The following is a 7,837-nucleotide window of genomic DNA, read 5'->3' on the forward strand; positions in this document are numbered from 1 at the left end:
GAACAAAATTTGGTCACTTGTAGAGATGTGGATGGACCTAGAGGCTGTCATACAGAGCGAAGTAAGTCAGAAAGAGAAAACAAATATCGTATATTAACACATATATGTCGAATCTAGAAAAATGGTATAGATGATCTTATTTGCAAAGCAGAAAGAGAGACACAGATGTAGAGAACAAATGTATAGATACCTGGGGGGTGGGCGGCGGGGGCGATGGGAAGAATTGGGAGATTGGTATTGACATATATACACTATTGATACTATGTATAAATTAGATAACTAATGAGAACCTACTGTATAGCACAGGGAACTCTACTCAGTGCTCTGTGGTGACCTAAATGGGAAGGAAATCCAAAAAAGAGGGGATACATTTATACGTATAGCTGATTCATTTTACTGTATGGTAGAAACTAACACAACATTGTAAAGCAACTCTACTCCAATAAAAATTAATTAAAAAAAAAAAGAAGGCACCAAAAGAGGCCAGTGTAATGAGAATGTGGTAGGCAAAGGGAAAGTGAAGGGAGCTGAAAGCAGCCACCAAAAACTTAGATCTTAGTTGAAGCCAGTTGGCCCGCCATTGAAAGGTTTTCAGGAGAAGGGTGATGCCATCTACACTTTAAAATGTGGAAGCAGTTAAGAGGCTATTGTGGTTGTCTGGGCAGAAGATGGGGTTGACCTAGACTAGATCAATGGAGAGAAGTAGACAGAACTGAGGTCTACTCTGGAGAAATAATTCAGTGATGAGCTGACTGTGAGTCAAGGCTAAGTTCTGTGTTTCTGGCACAAACAACTAGCTTGTTGTTCCCAGTTACTAAGATAGAGAAGATGGGAAGAAAAGCAGCTTTGGGGGTAGATCAGGAGTTCTGTTTTGAATGTATTAACACTGAAATATCTACGATGCAGATATATACAGGTCTGGAGCTCAAAGAAGAGACCAGGATGAAGATCACCTTGGGAGGTACCAACATATAGATATTTACAGCCATGGCAGTGGATAAAATAGCCAGGGGGAGAGTAGAGAGTAAGAGATGCCAGGGCAGAACCTTGAGGAGCCCTGATATTTAAAGGCCACATAGAAAGAAGAAACTGGCAAAGGAGGTTGAGAAGGAGCAGCCAGAGAAGTAGGAGGGAAACTAGGAGGGGATGTTATAAAAGCAAGAGAAGAGTGTTGAAGGATAAGAGAGGGGGTCAACTCTATGGAATGATCTTGAAAGTTCCAGGAAGAGGACTAAAGGGAAAGTTTATAAAAGTGGTGACCCTGGGGAAATCTTCTGACTGTGTTCTCATCTTCACGTTCCACTGTGGTGATTTAGGAGAGAAGCTTTATAAATGCCATCAGTGTGGGGGAGGAGAGTCAGGCAGGAACCAGATGTACTGATGAAAACCTTTGTCACCCAGGCATGTCCTGTGGTACTCACTGAGGAGTAGCCTTCTCTGAAAGTGTACTCTTTTTCGCTTCAACTGTTTTTAATTGAATGATTCTTTAAATTCTATAGTGCTTAACAATTTTCAAAATTTTCACATTTCATATAATCCCCTTGAAAGCATACTCTTGAGTAAGAAATGGTGACAAGAATTTGGCTCAGATTGCCTTCAGTCACAAAGAGAACCCAAAGACTCTAAAGTTTTTAATCCCTTTTCTCATATATTTTGCCATTTTCCTTTGCTATCTTAACCCTGCCACTTACTAGCTGTGCACTTACTAGCTGTGCACCTGTGCACTTATTTAACCTCTTTGTACCTCAGTTTTCTCATCTGCAAAATAGGGACAATAATAAGACTGATAAGAGGATTGGATAATACATGTAAAATACTCAGAACAGTGCTAATATATGTTGGCTATTATTAGTCTCAGAAACCAAAGTTTGTGTTGTTGATGTCTTTTCTTTTCTCCTAAAGTTCAAAAGCTATTTCTCTCGTGTCTTAAAAAAGAAAGGGACTTCACTGGTGGCGCAGTGGTTAAGAATCCACCTGCCAATGCAGGGGACATGGGTTCGAGCCCCTGTCCGGGAAGATCCCTCATGCCGCGGAGCAACTAAGCCCACGTGCCACAACTACTGAGCCTGTGCTCTACAGCCCGCGAGCCACAACTACTGAGCCCGCATGCCACAACTACTGAAGCCCGCACGCCTAGATCCCGTGCTCCGCAACAAGAGAAGCCACCGCAATGAGAAGCCCGCGCACTGCAACGAAGAGTAGCCCCTGCTGGCCACAACTAGAGAAAGCCTGCATGCAGCAGCAAAGACCCAAAGCAGCCAAGAATAAATAAATAAATTTATATTAAAAAAAAAAAAAGGAAATGGATTTGAAAATTAGATTTGCCATTTACTAGCTGTGTGATCTTCGGGAAGTTACTAACCACTCTGTGCCTCAGTTTCCTCATCTGCAAAATGGGGATAATAGCAGTACACTGCTTTATAGAGTTATGGTGAGGATTAAATGAGTTATGAAGTGTAGTGCATTTAGAACAGTGCCTGGCACATAGTAAGTGCTACCTGTTAGTTATGTTGTTCTCTGCAGCTAATCATTTCCCTCAGTATTGCCATCACCTTTAATCTTGAATGTAATAAAATGAGGACAAGTAGAAAGTGTGTAGATTTTTTTTCATGATAAAATACAAGTTTTGATTTATTTGTAATTAATTCTAAGGAGATAATAAGCAAGAACATGATGGGTTGGCATCTCAGTACTGAAGTTTGGAAGACAAACAATATTTTCCATAACAATTTTTGGTGCTGCTGTCAGAAACATGTATTTTTAACCGCTTTGGTAAAACATCATCTCTCGTCTTTAAAAAATCATACAAAATTTTTGTAAATGGTAAAAATTTAGTAAGAGTTTTTTTTGTCAGGCAAAAAGAAGAAAAAGGAGGAAAAGGAAGAAGGCAGGCAGGCAGGCTAATAAAGTACAACCTTCGGGGAGTATCATGTCATTAAATGATCTGTAACCTTGTCAACCTTCCTTGTTCCACTTGCTCCATTCCAGCCATTACATTCTGCCAAATGCCCTCTCTTCAATCTGACCTCACACAACTGTGATAGACATATTTTGTGAAAGAACATGGGTTTTGGATGAAGACAGACCTATGTTTAATCCTGGCACTGCCATTACTAGCTGGCAGTCATGGGCAAATTACTTTAACTTTGTGAGTTTGTTGCTTCTTCTATAACAGATATAATAATATATTGACCTCACAGGAACATTAGGATTATATGAGTAAATGTAGGGGAAGTATCTAGCATATTTCCTGGCACGTGGTTAATGGTCTATGAAACTAGTTCCCTTTTCTCCACAGTCTGACTCCCTGCCCCCCTTCCTATCCTGTCAAATAAGTAAGGTCCCCTTCCTTCTCCTTGAAATTAGAAGAAAACTGAACTGCATCTCCTCAGGGTGCTACACGGACTCCCCCAATATCCAGAACCCTTTAAACAGAAGCCACCCCCAGTTCAAATACAAGAAAGAGAAGAATTGAAGAAAGAACCTAAATCCTGAAAATTCTGAGGCTGATATTCTCCAACCACTGGATCCTTAACCTGCTGCCTTTCACCCTATAATGGTTTATGAAGGAGATATGCAAAGCGGCCCTGTAAATCACTGGAGGCTTCTGTGCAGTCTTCTGAACAAAGTTCCCAGCTTCTTATGGGCTGGGATGGACTGCTTGTGAGCCACGAGCTCTCCTGTTTTCTGTCGGCCTTATGGCCCTGTCAAAAAGGCTGAACATACTCCTTGGCCTGCTTCCCTGAGTCCACACTTTCACTATGGCCATAAAGGTGATTCCAGTATAAAGGCGAGGACAGGACTTTGCCAAGAGTCAGGGGTCCCTCCACTCGGCTCCCAGAGATGCCTGGGCACACCTCTGCCACCTACCTACTCAACTGTTAACATGATTTGTCTTCCACCTCACTGAGCTAGAAAGCTAGTTAGAACAAGTTTGTATCTTATTCAACTTTTAAAAAATATCCTTACTTCCAAGCACAGTGCCATTTTGTCTCTGCTTCTTAATCTTTTTTGTAGTTTCCAGTGTGTATGCGTACATGTGTGTGTTTTAAACAAAGAACATGAATTGCTTTCATAGTAAGAAAAAAGGAACAATTCTCTCTGGTTGGGTGTTTCGGAGACTGGGCTGTCCTGTCTTAGTGCTGTCTACTTTGGTGGTATTGAAAGAGAAGGCACATTGTCCCCAAAACAGTGTGTTCTAAGATGAGAGAAAGTCAGGGGTATGAAATGGATAGGCATGGCCCAAACTAGCCTAGTGTGAAAGCAGGATCATGGTCCGGGTGTTGATATTAATTTCCCTAGGGAGAGGTACTAGGGTGTGGTAGACAATCAGAGGGCTTGGGAGAACAGGTTTTACCAATCGATACAGAAACATTTCAATATTTTCACAACTGCAGTGGCTACCCTGATGCCATTATGAGCTCTAGGTCATGAGGGGTGCCCGGCATAATCCTTACTTAGAAATTGCTCTGGGATGATAATGAGTCCTTGATTTCTTCAGGTAAATCAGTTACACTGGAGGTTTGACGGGTGGTGGAATGTGTTGGTGTTCATAAGCTCTGTGGTTCCTTCTAGACGTGGAACACTGTTAGAGTTTAGCTGCCAATTCTGTGGGTCCCACCACCATGGCCTCCTCTGCCCAACTGTTCTCTCTCACCCATTTATAGTTTTAAGTAATTTCGCCTGTGTGTGGTCCGGTTTCCTCCTTAGCTATCTATTAAATATTCAGGCCCACGTGAAGTGGAGGGCTAGAGGGAAGGCTTCCATGCCAGGCCTCATCTTGCTGGTGAGTGACTTCAGGCAACTGGTCATCTCTCTGAGTCTCAGTTTTTTCATCTGAAATGCGGAACATAATACGTACCTCACAGGGTTGTTGGGATTAAAGAAGATGGTGCTGAACCCAGTGCCTGGCACAGAATAAGTGCTCAGTAAATGGTACTTAATAGCAGAGCATGGACTCTGGAGCCAGCCTGTCTGGCTTCAATCTCTGCCCTCCCCTTACTAGCACCCTGACCTTAGACATGTTCCTTAAACCTCCTGTGCCTCATTTTCCCCATCTGTAAATGGACATAATAATAGCACTTACTTCATGTGCTTATTGTGAAAATTAAATAGGATAATGTTTGCAAAGGGCATAAAACAGTGCCTGACACATTATAAGTGTTCAGTAAAGCTTAGCTATTATTAGAATGATTATTAATAGATGTTTGGTTATAAATGTGCTTTGTGCTTGCATGAATGAAATGAATCATGAGATATGAATTGTCTTGGTTTAATAAGCCCACAACATATTGAAACAGGAGGGAAAGGGTCAGGGCACAACCTTTAAAAGAATGACATAACCATAGGACATGACAAAAACTGGTTAGAATCAACTAGGTCCAAGATGGCAGAAGATCTGACTTCCAGTGGACCTTGAGCCTCATTGTAATATATTAGCATACTAAATGACACACCCACAGGTGCCATGACAGTTCTGAGGCCAACCATAAAAGGCCCAAAAGTGGGTGGTGACCCAATTCATGGAAATCCCTGCCCCTTCCCCAAAATAGTTGGAATAATCCACTCATTAGCCTATGAAATTACCCAGCCCATAAAAACTAACCATGCCATATTTTGGGGCCTCTCACCTTCTGAGATGGCCCATATTCTGTGGAACGTGTTTCTCTCTAAATAAATCCACTTCTTACCTATCACTTTGTCTCTCACTGAATTCTTTCTGTGATGAGACATCAAGAACCTGAGATTCATTAGGTCCTGAGACCAGGTGTGTGATCTCAATTAAAAGACCATGGAGGACTTCCTTGGGGGTCCAGTGGTTAAGACTCCATGCTTCCAATGCAGGGAACACGGGTCTGATCCCTGGTCGGGGAACTAAGTAAGATCCGACAAGCTGCGCAATGGGGCCAAAAAAAAAAAAAAAGACCCAGCATGTAAGTCCCAATCTGAGTTGCACGGTTTCAATATTTGAAGAGATAGACAGATGCACAAATATCAAGATGTCCTTCTGAGGACTGACATAGGAGTATTCTCATATTCTATGATAGCCCCAAAGAGAGGGCAATTAATTCTGCCTATCAGCATTATGTTGGAGCAAAAATGCTCTTTTGCCCGTGTGTGGTCCAAATTCTTCCTTATGTGTCAATGAAACATGTGAGGCCACTTAACGTGGAGGCCCATAGGCAAGACGGGTAAGTCAGGCAGTCTGGGGGTGCAGCCTTGGGGATGAGTAGCAGTGGTTCTGGGGAGTAGATGGAGGAGGGCAATCAAACAGCAGGTAGAAGTACAGGATGTGCTCAGTGGAGGGCAGAGCAAGGAAAGAGTATGCAGAAAGGCTATTTAGGGCCTGAGTTAGAAGGTCCTGAGCACCCCACAGAATTTGGGCTAAAAATTAGAGCATAAAGTATTTTTGTTAAACAAGTGGTATTTCAATATAATACTGTGGGAGCATGGAGGGAAGTTCTTTCATTAGGCATAGTAAAAAATATATAATAATGTTCTCATGCTTTCACTCTCAAGAGTTTTCTTTTTGGGAAAAGAGAATTTCCAAAATTTTGCAGAGTGGGGAGAGGGTTGTGTATCCTAAAATCTGGGCATGTCCGGTTCCTTTCACTCTTCAAAGCCACTGCTGCAAGGTCCAAGTAACTGTAAGGCCCTCCTCACCAGGGCTTGCTGGGGATAGATTCTGTGAGTTATCACACCCAGGCATATAACCTGAGGGTATGCTCTGAGCTGTACAACCTTTCACATCTACTGTCTTGAGGGTTCTCAGCACCACATTCTTTTTCTTAGTCTCTTCTCTTGATCACTGTATGTCTACCTTGCCCTCAAACCCCAGGAGGGCAGAAATCTGATTTAAAAATTTTTTTTGAAATAATTTCAGACACACAGAAAGGCTGCAGGAAAAGTTCAAGGAATGCTTACATACTCTTCGCCCAATTCCCCAGTTGTTAATATGTTATATTCACTACATGCTTTATCAGCTTCTCTTTTTGTATATACATCTTTATGGACTGAATTGTGTCACCCCCACCCCCAAATTCATATGTAGAAGCCCTAACCCTCAGTACCTTAGAATGTGACTGTATTTGGAAATAGAGCCTTTAAAAAGGCAATAAAGTTAAAATGAGGTGGTCACGGTGGGTTCTAATTAAATCTGACTGGTGTCCTTATGAGAAGAGGAGATTAAGACATACAGAGAGAGGCGCCAGAGGGGTGCTCCCACAGATGAAAGGCCACGTGAGGACAGTGAGAAGGCAGCTAGCTACCTGCAAGTCAGGGAGAGAGGCCTCAAGAGAGGGCAAACCTGCCAACACCTTGATCTTGTACTTCCAGCCTCCAGAACTGCAAGAGAATTAATTTTGTTTTTTTCTACCAATTTTATTGATATATAATTGACATAGAGCCCTGTATAATTTTAAGGTGTACAGCATAATGATTTGACTTACATACATCAAGAAATGATCATCACAATAAGTTTAGCAAACAGCCATCATCTCATATAGATATAATAATTTTTTTAAGCCACCCAGTCTGTGGTATTTTATTGCAGCCCTAACAAAACCTATATACATATATATTTTTTTTTTCTGAACCATTTGAAAGTAAGTTGTAGATATGATGTCCCTTCATCTCTAACAGCAAGTACATTCTCTTACAGAACCACAATATGATTAGCTATAGAAAATTTAAATTGATACAATGCTATTAACTGATCTACAGACTTTATTATTATTTTGCCAGTTGTCCTATAATGTCCTTTATAGCAAAAAAAGAGAGAGAAAAAAAAGAAGAATGAAGGAAAAAGAAAGAAAATAATTGGGGGGGGGGGCGTGTC

This window comes from Eschrichtius robustus, chromosome 15, assembly GCF_028021215.1.
Source record: "Eschrichtius robustus isolate mEscRob2 chromosome 15, mEscRob2.pri, whole genome shotgun sequence".
Lineage (NCBI taxonomy): Eukaryota > Metazoa > Chordata > Mammalia > Artiodactyla > Eschrichtiidae > Eschrichtius > Eschrichtius robustus.